Source organism: Sinohyriopsis cumingii, chromosome 2 (assembly GCF_028554795.1).
Source record: "Sinohyriopsis cumingii isolate HCF-2022 chromosome 2, ASM2855479v2, whole genome shotgun sequence".
Lineage (NCBI taxonomy): Eukaryota > Metazoa > Mollusca > Bivalvia > Unionida > Unionidae > Sinohyriopsis > Sinohyriopsis cumingii.
In genome coordinates this window covers 106,072,934-106,093,777 of record NC_142962.1, presented here as the reverse complement: position 1 = coordinate 106,093,777, position 20,844 = coordinate 106,072,934, and the positions used below count along the sequence as shown (strand labels likewise).

General features: G+C 36.7%; 1 protein-coding gene and 1 long non-coding RNA gene across 16 annotated transcripts in view; one reads left to right on the top strand and one right to left on the bottom strand.

The window, feature by feature from the left end:
• The window catches only part of LOC149805563 (uncharacterized), a 54,780-nt gene that overhangs the window by 15,377 nt on the left and 18,559 nt on the right, over positions 1–20,844 (top strand). The gene's annotated exons all lie outside the window — the stretch shown is intronic.
• LOC149805564 (spectrin beta chain-like) overlaps positions 1–20,844 on the bottom strand; it is a 196,609-nt gene that overhangs the window by 164,928 nt on the left and 10,837 nt on the right. The window contains exon 1 of one of the 15 annotated variants that reach the window (XM_089950177.1): positions 15,968–16,111. The exons of the other annotated variants lie outside the window; for them this stretch is intronic. The gene's annotated coding sequence lies outside the window, so the exon portion shown is untranslated. Of the gene's footprint in view, positions 1–15,967; positions 16,112–20,844 lie in introns of those variants that run through there. 15 annotated transcript variants of the gene reach the window in all.

The following is a 20,844-nucleotide window of genomic DNA, read 5'->3' as shown; positions in this document are numbered from 1 at the left end:
ATTCTGGATGATTTTCAAATCAAACATGACATCACAAGGAAAATGCTGTAAAAAAAAACTATTTAAAAAAAACAAGAAATAAATACTGCAAAATACACAACAAAACATGCACATAAGTTTATTCGCTGATTTTGCCAAAAATATATGGGCTAAAGCTACATTTACCTTTGAAAAACATGTTCTTTAACAAATTTTTTAAAAGAAACACCATTTCAACTTTGTAAAACAGGAGTATTTAGTTCTTAGCATCCAGTTCTCTTATTAAGCATCCAGTTGCGGCTACCATGATGCCCCTTTAGGCAACTGCCTCTGCACGAAACCACAATGTTGTGATGCTATGCAGTAAATTGCTCAACCAGACCCTCTATCATTTGCTAGTTTTCTCTCAAACTGTTTATTAAAAAAACCAATTAATCCATTCTGATAGACCCCTACAGTTACCACTTTGCTACATGTCTTTAACTAATAATACAGACACGTTAGACCTTGCCAGCTAAGAATAACACTGCTTTTAAAGTATGGCCAATATTTGTTGTTGTTGTTGTTATTGTAAGGTTTAATGCCATTATCCAGCACAAGATAGGCTATACATGGTGGCCAGTATAACTGGTGGAGGAAGAACCCTGGAAAACCCAGGGAAGAACCACCGACCCACAAGAAGCTACTGGCAGGCTTTCCCATGTATCCACATTGGACTCAAACCCACGCAGAGAGAGGTGAGATGGCAGTGATCTGGATTTGTGAGCGCTTTAGACCACTCGGCCAATCGGGGCCCCTGCCAATATTTGTATCTACTTACACAAATAAGAAATAAGCCCTACTTAAAAAATGCAATATTAATAACCATTAACAAGTACCAAAATCATCATCTTTATATTTTTTCATAAAACCAATATAAAATATTTAACAACTGACATTTTCTACTTAATACATAACTACTGTACAACTTTCCCAAAAATATTCCACTTTGACAGCACTTGGCAGCTTACTTGATGTTTGCTTTCATCTCCAAGGCATTTTCCGTTTGAGCTGCCAAGTGGTCATTTGAGCTCATCTTTGTCCATCAGGTATGGCACACATAGCTTATCTAGGATATCTGGTGTTACACCTGCTTTGGACCACAAATATTTCACCATTATCAATCATGATTCTCACCATGGATAACTTCCACGTATTAGCAGGGCTGAGCAAATCCCATAGCCCGACGTCCCAGACTAGTCATTTTTGAAGTTGGACAAGTAAAATTTTCCAAGTTGCTAGTCCAGGACAAGTGCTTTTTAAAAAAGTCGGTCTAGTCCTTATTTTCGTGCTTTAATCACTATATCTACCTTTATTTGGCCAATCATGCCTTCTGGGCGTACTGAATACTTGATTCTACCCCTCTTTGTTTATACATTTACATCCTGTTACCGCTTGACTGCATATTGGGCTAAGCAACCAAATTATCGGAAAATCAAAACACGTCAAACAATAAAAGCCAGTATGATCAATTAGCAGTGTTGTAAGCGGTTTTGTTGCAATAAGCTTACTCAATCTAGGTCATAACGAGCAGCTCACTATGATTTTAATCCAGCGAGTCAGTGGAATTAAATTAATGAAAGGTACTTTACCGACATCAGTGTTGGTTCCTTTATGAACTGATTAAATGACAGTAATGATTCTTTATTTTATAACTGATTATACGGATGATTAACTTCCACGTGCGATATTGTGTTTGAAGTGAAAAAATTATGCTAATTAATCAGCAGTTTCAGTTCGTATTTAAAGAGAAAATTGATGTAATGATCACTTTAGAAGTAGTTGACAAGCAAGCTGTTAGTTACTCTGTGGATAAAATAGTTTGCTAAATTATTTTCACAAGGAAGGTAATAACGGCGATTCAGCAAATATAAATTTGTTTGAAAATGGAGGGATAAAACGTAAGACGGATACTGAGCGTGCGGTAGCTATTTCTGAGTGTGAACGAGGATTTAGTTTAATGAACTTAATCAAGACTTCTTTAAGGAATTCCTTAAACCAAAAGAGATCACAAATACTAATGAACATTTTATTCAAATGGACCAGAGCTTGAATACTTTAACCCAGACACAGCTATCAACTGCTGGCTTAGTACTGGTGCATGTGGCAGACATATACATGGACATATTTTCAAATCCATCAGCTAAAACATATATACATGAACCTAAAGAAGCCAAATGTATAACAACCAATGTTTGTGAAAAATTAAATTCTTCTAAGAAATAATTATGTTGTATATTATTATTTTTTTTCTTTTTCTTCTATGGATTAAGTACATACGTCATCAAATCTTGGCAAGTGATTACCATTTTGGGACCAGTGAAAAGTAAGGTGGGACTAGTGAAGAGAAATGTGGGACTAGTGAATTTTCTGAAACCACTTGTCCTGGACTAGTGGTTTTAAAAATAATTGCTCAGCCCTGATTAGCATGTATTAGATAAAGAACACAAAAAACTTTATGAAAATAAATCCTTTAAAATAAACATAAGCACGCAATACAACAAGGACAAGTTAGAAGGGGTGTGTGTGATTTGGATTTTTAACGTAGCTTTAACCATTTTTCAGTCATATCACTAAGATGTCTGCAGTGAGGCAGTTGTTAGTACCATTTTGATAAATCTTTGGTATGACTCAGCCGGGGGTTGAACCCACAACCTCCCGCATCCAAGGTGAATGCTCTAACCATTAGGCCACCGGAGCAGTTAGAAGGTAAAGATGCAACAATTCTGTAAAATATATATTTGGGGAAAACCAAACCCATATTGGCTTGAACAATTTTTTTTAAACAAACAGATCCCTCAGAGAGACTAATGCTCAAATAATATCCAGGATGTCAAGATCATTTCTTTCTTTTAAATGTCGAGTGTCTAAACAATTACTGATATTCTTCAGCAAAAACATGATTTTCATATTAGCTGCTGTGGTGCACATATTGGATCTCAACTTGGCACCATTTTTATTGAGGACAAAGAAGACATCATTAAAAGTCTTTCTGGTGAAACCCTATGTCATAATCATCATCATCAATATATTTATGATAGTCATCATGGTTACTATGTTGCATGTATGAATGGTACCATTTTCACTTTGGACCACTTAGACATGAAAAAGCCTACTGTAAAAACACAATGATCATATAGCCATTAATTTGGACAGGAATAGAGGTAACAAAATGTTCAAGATATTAATTCAGGAGTAGTAATAACAAGATTTTCAAAATAGCTAATGTTGTGGACGTACTGGATGTCCAGTTGGCACCATTTTCGTTTAAGACCAACTGGACATCACAAGACTTCTGGTGAAAACACCATGTCAATATTTTCAAGTCAAGTTTTCATAAGATATTTAAGATGTCTGCCATATTGGATGTCTGATTGGTATCATTTATATTTTGGACCTGCTAGATATTGCAAGAAGTTTTTTTTTGGTATCCAACAGCACTGAACTGGCTATATCATAGAGGAAATGGAACAGATGTGCCTTTCCAAACGACAAGTCAAGGCAGCTGATCATGGTGGCCTGGGCAGGTAGCAATCAATGAATTACAAGTCTGAAACTCTACCAATCAGTAATGGATTACTAATTTTTTTGAATTTTCTGTATATTTTTGCAAAATGAAGCCCTTAAAAATGCATGAATTCACTGTGCCATACACGCCTGAATAAAGTCATATTCAACTATGGACACCAAGATGTGTCACAAAATGTGACAGTATATCTGGGTCTCTTCAGTTTGATAAAATTAGTAGAACCAACAATACAGATGCTTATTTGCTGACACATTATGCAATGGCAGCTCAGGGTCTGTGGTATTTGCAGTTGGACCAGACTTGTACAGGAGTTCATACAGTAGTTGTAGATTATCATATCAAAGACTTTCCAAGATCAAACACGACAGACATGAAATAAACATGCATGTACTTTCATTTTACACTGGGTTCAAAAACCACAAGTGTGCAAAATCCCACGCCTTTCTATGGATGAAATCACATTCTTTATTTTGTTTTTATTTTTACTGAATGCTAAAGCATGGTGTGAATCACTGCTTACAAAATACAGTGTATACTGCTGTCAGACACAACCTGGAAAGCATCCAAAACAAGAGTTTCTTGTGTCATATTTGACTAGGTACTGTAGGTGGACATGTATCTGTGAAAGCATGCATGTGTATTTCATGTATTAAAATGCTTCAATTTCAATTCTGCCAGGTATCATGCGGTTCATCTGAAAGAGGCATTCCAATTGAAAACCTGAGAATAGATATACAACAGGCTACATATCATTTGTTCCAAAACCAAAATCAATTACTGAAAGAAAATCCAGGAAACAAGGCTGCTTAATACATTAACCCCATGAGGTTTTTGTCGTTTTTGCCTGAATTCAAGTAGGAAACATTTTGAAAGCTATTTCTGAATAATTCCAAATAAATCAACTTCTAGGTGATTTTCCAATAACATATTGCCTAGTTGTGTTAGAAATATTATTTTTCATTGGCTATTTGGCTAGCACATGTGCAGAAGGATAAAAATTCTAGTTCTTTTTTTTTGTTGTGCTTAACAGACCTATTATTTTCGTATCAAGACCACTCTTTATTCCAAATACCCATCTTATCCTACTTTTTTCAAAGGTTCATCTGTCTGTTTGCAGTTCATACTGGTCTGCCTTAGATCTGAGACCAAAAAATGTAAAATCCTGACACAAAATCGGATTCCAACCACGGGCGAATTTTGGGTGGAAAAAATATCTGGTCCAAAAAATGAGGTTTTTCACTCTGTGTTTTGTAGTGCAACTAAAACTTCCAGATTATTTGGTATCACTGTAGAGCTACATCTGTCTGCCTTTCTATACTACCACCCACTTTAGTGTATCATACATTACCTTGATGCTACAGAGCTCGGCAGTAGGCTACTACCTACTGCCACGTAAACTCGTCACCAGGGGTTAACGTGTTAATGAGTGTTCGAGAGCTGTACCCCCACTAAGGGATCTAGCAATCTCACATAAAGTATCACAAAGATATAGGGTACATGTGAAATTCAATTTGCATGCTGCAACATGTAAAGATTTTTTTAGCTTTATCATGTATCAAAGATATAATCAATTTATGTTCAAAATTTATTATTATTATTATTGTTATTATTATTATTATTATTATTCCTACTACTAATTTTAATTTATCAGAGGCCTACATACTCAAGGCCTGAAAATTACGGTGGTCCAAAGCCTGGGACAGACTCTTTAGCTGTGAACCAGTCATATGTAAGCAGCACTAGTGCATCAGACCTTTATTTCTTTTTGTTAAATTCAAATCAATGTGCTTTTTAACCATTAAAACATCTAAAAAGAACCATAAAAGTCCACCGATATAAGTGGAAGTTGATTGATAGTGAGCGATTGGTTTTGTACAATTTGACTGGAAATATGTAAATTGAGCATGCAATCCGCTGATCACCAGTCTAACCTTGATCTTCATCAGTCAAATGATTGTCAGTTCTTAACCATTGCTAAAACTAAGCATCAACAGTATCGGATTACCGTACATTCCGCTTTAGGTTCTACCAGGTTTAAGCACGGTGGAAGGCAAAATCAACCACAGGGAATTCGTCTGCCACAAGACGTGAGGGCTTTAAATGTTCCATGTCCAAAAAGGATAGAAATTAGTATAAACATAAATGTTACTGGTCTTACCAGGATCAGCCGTAAGATGCCTGGTGATGGGTTCATTACACTGAGAAGAATTCATTATATTTTGTCAGCATATACGGCATACCCAGTGTCAGATAATCTTTCAAGTGCCTTATTCAATGGTACATCCAACTGAATAACTGATCGACTGATAGCATATGAACAAGCACAGAGCCTATCACTTGTACCAGTCTGAATGCTGATTGGAAACAAACATAACCCATCTCAATTCAGCAAGTCACTGATTCCCTGAACCTTTGCAAAGCATCTTACACGTACTGTATACTCTGAGGGCCAAGGCATTTGACACATACTGTACACTCTTGAGGGCCAAGGCATTTGACATACTGTACACTCTTGAGGGCCAAAGCATTTTACACATACTGTAAACTCTGAGGGCCAAGGCATTTGACACATACTGTACACTCTTGAGGGCCAAGGCATTTTACACATAAACTCTGTGGGCCAAGGCATTTTACACATACTGTATACTCTAAGGGCCAAGGCATTTTACACATACTGTAAACTCTTGAGGGCCAAGGCATTTGACACATATTGTACACTCTTGAGGGCCAAGGCATTTTACACATACTGTAAACTCTGAGGGTCAAGGCTTCTGACACATACTGTACACTCTTGAGGGCCAAGGCATTTTACACATACTGTAAACTCTGAGGGCCAAGGCATTTTACACATACTGTATACTCTGAGGGCCAAGGCATTTTACACATACTGTAAACTCTTGAGGGCCAAGGCGTCCGACACATACTGTAAACTCTGAAGGCCAAGGCATCTTACACATACTGTATACTCTGAGGGCCAAGGCATTTTACACATACTGTAAACTCTTGAGGGCCAAGGCATTTGACACGTACTGTAAACTCTGAAGGCCAAGGCATCTTACACGTACTGTATACTCTGAGGGCCAAGGCATGTAACACATACTGTATACTCTGAGGTCCAAGTCATTTTACACATACTGTATACTCTGAGGGCCAAGGCAATTTACACATACTGTAAACTCTTGAGGGCCAAGGCATTTTACACATACTGAAAACTCTTGAGGGCCAAGGCATCTGACACATACTGTACACTCTTGAGGGCCAAGGCATTTTACACATACTGTAAACTCTTGAGGGCCAAGGCATTTTATACATACTGTATACTCTGAGGGCCAAGGCATTTTACACATACTGTATACTCTTGAGGGTCAAGGCATTTTACACATACTGTAAACTCTTGAGGGCCAAGACATTTTACACATATTGAAAACTCTTGAGGGCCAAGGCATCTGACACATACTGTACACTCTTGAGGGCCAAGACATTTTACACATACTGAAAACGCTTGAGGGCCAAGGCATCCAGCACATACTGTACACTCTTGAGGGCCAAGGAATTTTACACATACTGTAAACTCTGAGGGCCAAGGCATTTTGCACATACTGTAAACTCTTGAGGGCCAAGGCATTTTACACATACTGTAAACTCTGAGGGCCAAGGCATTTGACACATACTGTACACTCTTGAGGGCCAAGGCATTTTACACATACTGTACACTCTTGAGGGCCAAGGCATTTTACACATACTGTAAACTCTAGACGGCCAAGGCATCTTACACGTACTGTATACTCTGATGGCCAAGGCATGTAACACATACTGTATACTCTGAGGTCCAAGTCATTTTACACATACTGTATACTCTGAGGGCCAAGGCAATTTACACATACTGTAAACTCTTGAGGGCCAAGGCATTTTACACATACTGAAAACTCTTGAGGGCCAAGGCATCTGACACACACTGTACACTCTTGAGGGCCAAGGCATTTTACACATACTGTAAACTCTGAGGGCCAAGGCATTTTATACATACTGTATACTCTGAGGGCCAAGGCATTTTACACATACTGTATACTCTTGAGGGCCAAGGCATTTTACACATACTGTAAACTCTTGAGGGCCAAGACATTTTACACATATTGAAAACTCTTGAGGGCCAAGGCATTTTACACATACTGTACACTCTTGAGGGCCAAGACATTTTACACATACTGAAAACTCTTGAGGGCCAAGGCATCCAGCACATACTGTACACTCTTGAGGGCCAAGGCATTTTACACATACTGTAAACTCTGAGGGCCAAGGCATTTTGCACATACTGTAAACTCTTGAGGGCCAAGGCATTTTACACATACTGTAAACTCTGAGGGCCAAGGCATCTGACACATACTGTACACTCTTGAGGGCCAAGGCATTTTACACATACTGTACACTCTTGAGGGCCAAGGCATTTTACACATACTGTACACTCTTGAGGGCCAAGGCATTTTACACTTACTGTAAACTCTAGAGGGCCAAGGCATTTTACACATACTGTATACTCTGAGGGCCAAGGCATTTGACACATACTGCATACTGTGAGGACCAAGACATTTGAAATGTAATGTACACTCTGTGGGCCAAGACATTTGACATGTATAGTATATTTTAAGGGTCAAGGCATCTGACATACTTTGGGAACATCTAGACTTGAAGTGTAAGTTAACTTCAGCACTGACATTCAAAGAGGATCTGACAAAAGAAATGATCATGTGATTTCAAAATTTAAAAATACTATGGATAGTAAAATATTTATGTGATTCAATAAGCAAAAACAAGTAGTTGTCTGAATTTTAAGTTTGCATTAATTATGTTATTTGTCCTGTCTTTGATTATGGTAATGCACTGCAGTAATATTGGCATGTCCGACTTTTGGGTTAGACCAGACTTTGGCTGATGTGGACAGATGCAATTTAGGATCCTGGACCAATGAGAAAAAAGTAAAATTTTCAGGTCCTGAAACCGAACAATACATGCACTCTGTGCACTACCTGTATATCTGCATCATGTGAGGCTAGACAAATGTCGAGTTTTCAAAGAATCGATTGTGAAACTGTACCGAGGTTTTGAAAAAGGAAATATGATACAATTGGTAGCTGGGAGGTTATCTTTTTCTTTAAATTACTGCACATCATGCTTAAATGTTTTATATATTTTTTTAAATACAGCCTTTTCAGTATGCTAGCAACAAGTTTCATGAAAAACAATCCTTCAATATAGCAATTTTATACAAATATTATTTTTTGGCAAGGATCCTATTTACTCCCTATAAGATACAACTACAAACATCATGTTGTTGTTATAGGGTTTAACACCATTTTTCACCACAAGATAGGCTATACATGGCGGCCAGTATAAATGGTGGAAGAAGAAACGGGGTAAATCCCGTAAAGAACCACCGACCCCTGAAAAGCTACTAGCAAGCTTTCTCACATACCAATATTGGCAGAGCCTGAGGCAAACAACATATACCATGAACTGTCAACCCATAATGCAACAGCAGATCAGAGTATGTTATTTAAATGATTATTCCTAATAAACTACACCGACCCAGATCTGCCAGTGCATTATGCGATGGCAGATCTAATTCTATGCAGCCTGCTATTGGAAACAACTTTTAAGTGAGTACATATGGTACATGCTTGCAACAATTTTGTAAATTACTGGTACAGAAAAAATCCAAAACAGAAGCATGTGATGCATCAGTACCCAAACTGCATGCATCAATGCTCAAACTTGTACACAGCTCCTTCAATAACTCACAACCCACTTATAACATGTATATCTGATATTTTGTTCTCTAGTAAATGCAGAAACAAACTGACCCTTATTTGTTAAATTTGAAGAAAATTAAGATAAAAATTGGTGACAGGAATCTCGATATATTGCTCGTTTTATCATTTAAAAAAAAAGCAGTTAGTGCCCAGAAATCTGAATGAACATTACAAAATACTCAACTTGTAAGTCCTATATTTTGTTCCATTTTCTGACCTAAAAAAATGCTCAGTACACTGTAAATATCAATATATTTCATAAAATTTTGGTCTGTGAAAATATCAGTAATGCCTACCAGTGGCAACACTTTAAGAAATAAATAACAATGAAATAAGTTCTGTCATGTGAAAATTTACGGTTTAGTCGTATATTTTGATTCAGTTTCTGCTATAACCTAACACTGTTTTGATCTTGGATTTACGTATGTATTTTGTTGCATTACTGCAATAAATTAAAAATAATGAAATGGAATAAATAAAAAAAACATAAAAGGCATGCAAATCCTACATGTACAAAGAGCTTGCAGTCAAGGTCATGTGACAGGTTAACTCATTTCAATGGACCATTTGAACACAGTATTTATACACAAGATTTTGTATGTAACAATTAATCTGTCTCAACTTATCCTAGTCATTCACAATTATGATCAAACATTGCAAGGATAGAAGTGCCAGAGAATTCAAAGCATTTATTACAGAAAAGTTACAAAGTTTGCAGTAACTAAAAACCATCAGGCATTTGGAGATTTTGCAAAAGAATGTGTTCAAGTTTCACTATTACTTTAAATGAAATCACTGCATCAGTATTTCATTATTGAAACAATTTTTAAAAACTTGCACAAAACAAAATTTTTATGTTTGAACAAAAAGTAATCTTATTTTGTTGTGCAAAAAGCAGTGATGTAATACACTATGTTCTGCAGGTACATGATGTGTTAAAACCTCTTGTTCTTTACGATCTTTTAAGTATTGGTTATCTTGAAAATTAAGGTAATTTATACCAAAAAGCAAACAATCTCATTAGAAAAAGCTGTTTACTGACAACTACTCCCAACGCAATTAAGAGTAGACATCAATTAAATAGCACTGTTAGCCTCCTTCCTATGTCTTTTAGACATTTAGCCAGGATGGCACCCCTGTCTCTATTTTTCGGAAGTCCCTTAGTAATTTTCACCCTCACTTATAGTGTGGTCTATGTTTTGGACCTGTTGTGTACGAGTTATTGAGGGTGAGAGGTGTACTTACAGGTTACTGCATTTGTATGGGAAAGTATGCACTGCATTTGTATGGGAAAATATGAACAAGCTTTACTGAGCAATACTACGCAACATTAGGAGAGAAGTATTACTTGGAAAAAACAAGTTCATATTTTCCTATACAAATTTAGTAACCTTTTTATTATATTGTCATTTTGCTTTTCTACTTATGTCTAAATAATAAAAAGATCACTACAAGAAACAAAGTAATTTAATGCATGCTGGATTCTAAATTAAATACACAAATGTAGGTTCAAAGTAACTATTAATGCACACATAGCACTGCACATTGACCTTTGAACTTGGTTGCACACTAAGTCATTCATCTCAAAATTAATCTTGTTTTAGTCTACTTTAAATTGAAATTTGGAGCCTTCTTGCTGGTCTGGAATGGATCGATTTATTTTAATTATCTAAATCCAACTAAATTCTACTATTCTGGTTCCAATGGGCTGGATTTATTAGCTGGGTCAGTTCAGAACAATATGTACAGGTGACTCGAGGGACAGTCCTTAATGCAGCTACACTTGTAATTCTGTTAAGTCATTGACTGTTTGGAAACAATGTGGCAAATACATGTAATGTAAATTCTCTTAACTGAAATTCTCAAAAAACACAAGATTATATACTGTATGCAGGAATATTATTCATTTCATTTTGAGTGGAGTAGTAGAAATTAAAATACTATTTCGCAGTGTATCAATTTTTGAACCCATGTAATTCTGACTGACAGAAATTATAAAGTATATTTTGAGGCAATTCAAGAGGCAAAAAAGTAAAGTATATTTATTTAACTGTTATAACCAGATAAAGAAGACATGTTTATGCCCTGTCACTTGCATATTCTTTCTTAGAGGGACCACTGCTATTGACATAACATTTATGACTTATATTGCGACTATAAATCCAAACATCATATCAAAAAAAGTTCAACAGGGGCAACTGCAAAGCAACTGTGGTGTGATACACCATTTTACCAGTGGAAATAAGACTTTCTCTTCAACATTGCTTACTGGCTCTGAGACTTGGTTTTCTACCAAAACCCACCTTACTCACTTGCACTTTTTGTTTCGTTTTTGGTGTTTATGCTGACTTGTAGAATGGAACTTCTCTGAGGGAGACAGGATAGCCTTTGGCCTTACTATGCCTTCCTATATAACTTTAATAGACCCTTGAGTGCATGGGTCATAGTTTTAACCATTTGGTTTGTGAATAGTTATGAACATGTCTCCTAAATAACTGTTTAAATGATTAAAGTGGTATTTTCAATACTGTCTTACACTTGTTGTGGAGACAGCAAATAATCACATTCATTTATTGCTTTGTTATTGTTATTGTTATTGTAGGGTTTAACGCCATTTTTCAGCACACGATAGGCTATACATGGCGGCCAGTATTAATGGTGGAGGAAGAACCCGGGAAAAGCCCAGAAAGAACCACCGACCCAGGAGAAGCTACCGGCAAGCTTTCTCACATACCTACATTGGCTGAATCTGAGACTCGAACCCACGCAGACAGAGGTGAGATGGCAGTGATCCGTAACGGACAGCGCTTTAGACCACTCGGCCACTCGGGGCCTCTATTGCTTTGTTGAAAGTTTCTTTTGTGACTCAATGAACTCGTCCACATGATCATTTCTACTTTCACATGGACCAAACTGCACAGACAAATCAAATAAATGCTCCAGTGTATGGAAAAATATTGCAAGATTCTGACAATGTAAAGTTTGCTAATATATAAAATATCAAACTTAAGTGGTGATGTTCATGTTATATGTTTCTAAAATTCAAAAAGGTAGGAAGCAGTTTTTAAGATTTTTTTCAAAATTATCACTGGACAAGCTGTTGAAAAATCAACAACCCAATTAATGTGCCCCTAATGGTTAATAACTACTAAAATACAACAGAAAAAACTACAAACAATCAAAAATTGTCAGCTGCATTATTCAGTGAAATACACCAAGATATTTTTTACTTTCTTGTACTGTATCAGTGAACTAAGGGTCTGCTAGATGGGTAAACACAGCCAAAAATCAGCCTCTGTATATATACATGGTACACAGTTCACATGCAGTGCCACAAGCATCTTGTACTGGAATGTGTGTCAGATGGGAATTGTTACTGGCAGAATTTATTCCAGCAGTCTTACCATATATACAAGTATGAAAAGATAATGGACCAAAGGAGAGATGGATTGATTTTGGTTTCCATTATTTTATATTGCACAGCCACTTTTACATGTTGTACTGTGCTAAGGCAAGTAACTTGCCTTACCCGAGGACACACCCTAGTTGCCAATCTTGGCTAATCAATAGTGGAAATAAAATATGCAGCCTTCTTGCCAAGAGTCCAACACTTTAGTCACAGTGCCAGCATGAGTGAAGTCACCATTTGATACTATTACAGTTTACATCCTGCTTGGCCAAGCCACCAGTGTTACTACAGTACTTGGTACTGAGAAGGTTGAAATAATATATATGAAAGTTCTTGAAAACAATGCATTTACTTATCATGTGAGTCAAGGTCAATATGACCTTGTTTTGCTCAAAAATCATAACAACAACAAAGTATGTACTGACAGAGCATTCTGTGTTTATTGTGTATTATACAACACAGACCTTACTAGACTTTGCAGCTGTATCATGCAATCATACATAGAATAATGACACTGACACTTACACTTGCTGTGAAGAAAACAAAAAACCTGGGCAATGCATGCACGTCAAACCCACCCTGAACCGTTTATAATATAGGCATGAAAGAAATAAAAACCTTTTTTATGAGGTTAATCAAGGGTATGGATGGATATAGGCACCAATTTCCACCAAAATTGACTCAACAGCAATGTATGATAAAACTTGATACTTAGATAAAGCTTGACTGGTTCCATTTTAAATGAATTTCAATACCTAAATCCAATTTAAAATGTTATATTAGAGTGATTGTCAGATGAATGAAAAGTGAACCAACTTGGAGTGCCAACAGAGTCCCCGTGTTATCTACATGCATGAAATTATTCTTCAATAAAATGGGGAGTCCTAAGCAAATTTGCATATCTTTGTCAAATCTGGGACCACTGAAAGCACTGTTCTGCAATGGTCACACTTTAAAGTGGATTGGACCCAACAATATAAAGTAGAACTTGTGAAAACAAAGAAAAGAACCTCTTTCTTGCAACAACATTTTTATCAAGTCCAAATCTTATCATTCTTTTTTTGGTTTACTGAAAACAATGGCAAATCATCATTATCGGGCCAATATGTATGGTCCCAAAATTGGCTATATTCTCATGTTTTTGTAGGAGGTCCTTCTACACTAGCATCTGTGATTCAGTTATACATGCATCTAGCATCCCAGCAGGGGACGGCCAAGCAAATGACCTCACCTTTAACAATAAACCTCAGTACACTGTTCCAAGCCTGGGTCAAGAAACAAGATCCAGATGTGCAGTATGCCAGATACACTACAGCTGGAATTCTTTTCTCCTTAGCTCATGGCCATACAAAACAATATAGAGGTCTACTGAAAATTCTGAACTGTGATCTAGAAACTAATTTTCAGAATCCCTGGTTCACAAGATTTATCATCTTCACAAGCCACGGTGCTGATGTGTTAACTCTATCTACCTTGGCAGATTGTACAGACATTTCAGAGCTTCGTCAGAGAGACAACTATTGGATTTCATGAGTTGTCTCCCTTAGCATGTAATGCCTACTAACCAACAGCATGTAACAGCAGTGCATTGTACATCAGCTGAAAAAGGTGGAGGCAATTGACTTCAAAGGGATACTTTGTAAGTTTAACATCGAAAGTATGACTAGATACCAGAGAGAAGACATTACATGTGTATTTGAGGGAAAGGATATATTTGTACAAACACGGAGTGGCAGTGGAAAATTGGTTATTTATGAGTCCATTCTAGTTGTGCGCTCCTTTTACCTTCATCTTGTAGGAACAGTGTTCAAACCTAACAAACTGAGTTTTGATTGAATGCGGTGGCTACTGCATCAAATGAAATCAACAGACCAGAAGCACCAAAATATATGAACAATCTGCCAAGGTGTAAATAGAGTAAGCAAATCAAATCTTTGGCTAGCAAAGATGAAGATTTATGAAAAAATGGAATACACCCTATAATGATAAATTGGAGGGGGGAGGGATTTTATTTCAGGCCCCCAAAATGCTAGAAATAAATATTTTGCTTGGTACATTCAATCCATCATAGGTTTTTAAAAAAATAAATTATATTGAGATACAAAATTTATTTAGATCCTGGTTGGAAAGAAAATTACAGTCCACCACCTAATTAGTCCACCACCTAATGAAGTAAAAACAAAATACAAATTACTAGGAACTGCAATTAAATGCTAACAGCCTATCATATACCTTATACACGCTTATAAGATGCGTCCCACTACAAACTGAATTAACCAAGATCTGCCACTGCATGATGCACCAGCAGATCTGGGTCTGTGTAGTCTGTCAGGAGCAATCGGTAGAACAAACAGCATTGACTCTGATCTACAGTTACATTATGCTATAGCGGATCAGAAACTTAGTTGTTTGCATTGACTTATAAGCAAGTACATACAAAATGCTGGAGACTGCCCTTGAATTTAATGGCAAAATCAGTATAATTGGTTTGTTTCTTTCCAGTTTAATGCCATTTTCTAGCACATGACAGGCTATATCTGGTGGAAGACCTTGGGAAGAACCTCCAACCCAATGGAAGCTAGAGGCAAGATTTTTTACATAGCTACATTGGTGTGAGTGATCTGAAATGGCGATTAGGCCACCCTGCTATCAGGGGACTTGCAAAAGCCGTATAAAGAACAAAAAACAATTAACATTCTTTTACATGCATGTATAGGCACAGATGCTTTCAGCTAAATCAGCCCAATACTACAAGATTTAAAAAATGATGCTCATTGAAAATGGGACGAATGAATCCTGGAATGACCAACAAATAACTCTTAAGACTGCTTTGTTTTTGTGGACTTAAAAAACAGTGATGAAATTTTCCTTCAAATGCAATAAAAGTACTAATTAATTATTCATTAGTGCCTGCTGCACAGGCTTACACTCAGTACTATATTGGAAAAAACATAAATTCTGACATTCAGGTCCAGGTACAAACTATACTGTACATGTTGTATAGTACATTATGACTGCTATGTATGTCAGACCAAGGCAAATTTTTATACATGTTCTGTTTTCTGTCAATTGCTAGTCATTCCTCTTTGCTCAAGAGTGAGAGATCCATCACAAATTGTAAATTTATCAAAGCTCAAGAAGACACAATTTTACTGACATCAAATTAATCATTGAAAAATGTGATAAACTAACAATAAACTGTACCTTTTTATCACTATGAGATTGGTAGACACATGCAAGTGATTCTAACTCCTCCCTCCCGACTATACAGCCCTGACCTTATCAGAATCTCAAATGCCAGGCTGGTTTCAAGTTATGCTACCATGGAAAAAGCCTAGTTCACTATGGAGAGGAAGTGTGTTATTGATCAGAGAAGCAGACTGGCTGGTACTTTTAGCCAACAAATATGATGATGGAAAGTCAATGCATTATGCCATGTTAGTCATGATGTAATCATCCTGATTATTAGCAGAACTGTAGCCATGGGGCACATCAACTATCATATATAACATGTTCTTCCAAGGAGAAATTGCAAGACCTTGAGGCTAAATCACATTTAAACACTGTGTCTATGAAAATATTCCAATGTTCAAGGCTATTCTACTAGTCCTCCATTGTGAAACTGCATTCCAACACATACAAGATTAATTGTACTTAGATATATGAAATATGGGGTCTTACAATAACACCAGATAAAACTTGCTTGTAACTACATGTATCATCTTTTTTCTTGTTTCCTCATATAGATTTGATTCTGTACACAAAACATGCTGATAAAATAGTATGGAAAAAATCCAAAATTTGCTTAATTGTACTAATTAATAAGATTTCATTAACGAAAAAAATCAACTTCAAAATATAATGTGCTAAAATATTACCAAAATATAATCAAATTATCTATATGTGCATTCAAATACACCCACAGAATATCAATCTCGAGCAGTTTTTGTGCCATTCATGTATGCTGACAAATTGTCCTACCATTAGTCGTATCTATCCTGATATTTATGTCTGGGTCAACATCTTACTCAAAAAATAAATGGGGTTGTAAAACGTTCCCTGGTCAAATGAATGGAACATGTGGACAAATTTCAGGAATATCTCATACACTTGGCTTCACATTATGTGACATATGAACACTTTTCCACAAAATAAAATGAATTTACTTTAGCTGCACTATATGTACATCTTTTTCCACATAGGATCAAATTCTGACACAAGCAAGCAAGGGTGTTTTTAAGTTATGTAGATACACATTTCGGTTTTATGAAATGCAAGATAGCCAAGAAATGCCAAAGTCAGTTGAAGCTGGGCTACATTTCTTTATTCAATCGCTAAAATAAAAAAAAAGTTAAATGCATATAGCTTTTTTAATTAGCTAAACTAACATAATTCTCCTTTAACCAACATCGGCATTCCTCAGGATATCAGAAAAAACATTAATATGGGCACACTAAGTGAGATATTCCTGAAAATTTGTCATCTATTTCCAGTCAGCCTACCAAGGCATATGAACATGCTCACAATGCTGTTTATTTTGGAAGTATGACCCACACAACATAATTATCAGGGTAGAGTCTTAAAATGTAGACAATGACAGATCAATTTCAGATAAAGACAAATTATACATGTTCGACTTAACTTACCATGCTCTAATTCTTCCTACAGTTGGGTCACTCCACTGGGTTAAACATAGGGATGCCCATAAAAGGTGTTTACAGTTAGGTCAATAACAGTGACCATCAACTTGCTCTCATTTCTCACAGCCACTGTGTCCTTCCATGGATTAATCTTAGGTATGTCCCCTGAGGCCCATTTTAGTTGGTCAATAATCTTAACATGTCAAGTGTTCAACCTTAATTTCATTTCTTGCTGCAGTTGTCCTTGCACTAAACTTAGGTATGTCCCCCAGGCTGTATTCAGTTAGTGAGGAATTTTACTGTGCAGAATGACAGGCACATGTCATGAGAGCACTTATTAGTTTATATCACCTGTAGATAATATGAGTACTTTTATCTAGTAAAGATAAATGTGTCCCACACTGGTACTCGTAATAATGCTGTAAATAGATTGCATTGGTTGCTTAGTAATAGGAGCTTTATACTCTGGAATATTCAAATAAGGATGTGGCATGAAAGTGCATTGCAACACATGTACCTATATTTAAAGATGTTGTTGTTGTTGTTGTAATGGGGTTTAATGCCATTTTTCAGCACAAGATAGGCTATACATGGCGGCCAGTATTAATGGTGGAGGAAGAACTCGAGAAAACCCTGGAAAGAACCACCGACCCATAAGAAGCCACTGGCAAGCTTTCTCACATACCCACATTAGCCGAGCCCGAGACTCGAACCCACACAGACAGAGGTGAGATGGCAGTGATCCATAACGGTTAGTGCTTTAGACCACTTGACCACCCTATATTTAAATATATGAAACCACTGAAAAATAAGTCATCATGGTCCAAGATCAGAAATGAAGTAAATTAAAATAAGTTGCAAGCAAAGAACTCTGACCCATTTGATGGGATTGAGGACTGTACCTACATTATAAGAGCAGTATTCATTCCAGAATGGGGAAAGTGATTCTCCACAGCCCTACAAAATCAGAATGTGTTGTCATTTAAAATTTTTAAAAAAGTCATTCCTTAAACAGTAGACGATATTAAACCCAACTCATTCATGAGTATGTCTGTGATTTGGGTTTTGTTACATCTGCAGTGTAGCAGTTTATAGTGGTCTAGCACAGAGGGAATCATGCTGCAGACATGTAGCATCATGTCCCACCCAGGCACATTATCCTAATACCAAAAGGACCACAGCTAACACTACGTATCTCAAATGCCCATCTTATCCTATTTTTTGCAAAGGTTCATTTGTCCGTCTGCAGTTCAGACAGGTCTGCCTTACATCTGCAAGGCCAAAATGTCTAAAATCCAGACACAAAATTGGATTCCGACCACGGGCAAATTTTGGGTGGAAAATAAGAGTAAAAAAAAATGAGGTTTTTCCCTCTGTATTTTGTAGTGCAACTTTAACTTCCAGATTATTTGGTATCATTGTAGAGCTACATCTGTCTACCTTTCTATACTACCACCCACTTTAGTGTATCATACATGACCTTGATGCTACAGAGCTTGGCAGTAGGCTTCTACCTCCTGCCACGTAAATGCGGTGCTGAGGGTTAATGCCGAGTGCCTAGCAATGCAGCTTTTTGTACAATTTTTTTATAAGTGTTTGGTATGAAACAGCTGGGGTTCTAACCTGTTACCTACCGCATTCAAAGTGGACACTCTAACCACTTAGGCCACAGAAGTAGTCCCAACTCATTCATGAAAACAAGGAGAAAAAGGCTCAGGGTAATTATTATGAAGTGCAACTGTCAGGAGCTCCAAAAGAGGATTGAAAGTGGCAGGGTTGTCATAACCTCCTCTTCGGAAGAGGTTAGATTTTGACATTTATTTTTAGTAAAAATAAATATGCCTGGATATAATGTGAAAATATTACCGTTTTTAAGTTGCTTCATGAACTGGTGTAAAAAGCATTTACATTGGGAAGCTGTGATAATAGCTCAGCTGGATGAGCTATGGATTGTGTCTCAGTGAAAATCACTCAATTCCCATTTCATCAGCATAATAATGTGAATGTGTTAAAGTGTTCTTAACACCAAGAAAACCAATACTGCAAGAATCATCAAGTTATCAGATACACCTTGTGACTACCACAAAAGTGTTCCATACGAGACTGTAGTGTATTTTATAAAATTACCAAAATTGAGCCTTCTGCACAGCAATCTGTCTTGAAGCATGTAAAGCAGAAAATTATAATACTGATAAATTATACAGCAGTCAGAGCCACAGTGAAATCATTCTAATTCAACATTTTCTTTTCAAAACATCAGCGTGCCCTACTAACTACAATGTCATAGCCTTAACCGACATTTGAGCAACCAGAAGTTAAAACTTTATGCAGCCATATTATCAGGGAAGCACCATTTTTCTTTTGGACCAACCAGACATCATAATCATCTGAGTGGAAAACCCATGTTGATATGATACATCCATTCAGGAAAAATGGCCATAACAAGATTTTGAAGATGGCTGTTGAGGTACCCATAAAAGATTGTCTCCATCTTCATTCAGGACCAAATAGACATCGTAATAAGTCTTCTGGTAAAAACTGCACAGTAATGAACTTTCCTTTCAGGAGCTATAACCATGTTGGTAAGACGGCCACTTTGCCCATGCTGGACAGCAGATCAGCAGCATTTTCATTTGGGGCTAACTAAACATTTTAAGAAGTTTGCTAGTGAAAATCCCATCCATTCAGGAGTAGCTGCCACAAGATTGTCAAGATGATTACTGAGGTGACAATACTGGACATAGATCAGTACCATTTACATTTAGAACCAACTATACATATATCAGAAGTCTTTTAATGAAAATCCATGTTGACTGTAACATGATTTCAGACTGCTGTGATATTGATATTGGATCAGCACTATTTTTATTCAGAACCAAGTAAATGTTTTGCGATTCCAAACCCAATGCTGTTGTTGTTGTTGTTGTGGGGTTTAAATTGTCTTTTTTGCCTCTTGAATTGCCATTTGCTGCACAAGATAGGATTAACAGTACATGGTAACCATTATAACTGGTGGCAGAAGAAGCCGGGAAAAACCCACCAACCCAAAACATGCTACTGACAAGCTTTCTCACATACCCACCTTATAACACCATGTGGACATGACCATCCCTTCACGAGTGGTAGCTATAATGGATTTTCAAGATAGGCACTGTATCAGACATAATTGGTATTATTAGAGTGTCCCTCTGGTTCCCTAGAGACCATTTCACAATAATTATCTCCCCTTGAATACACCAGAGGTCATTTTGGTGCAACTCACTTCAGGATGGTTCAGTCAATAAAGATGGTAGATGGCAGATGTAGATCAAGAAAATGTGACAGACCACACATTCCACAAGCAAGATCGATATTTCACCATCTTAATTAAAAAGAAATTCTATCAATATTTGATCAATTGTTTTACATCTTTTATTTTTTTTTCACTAACTTGGGCTGTTC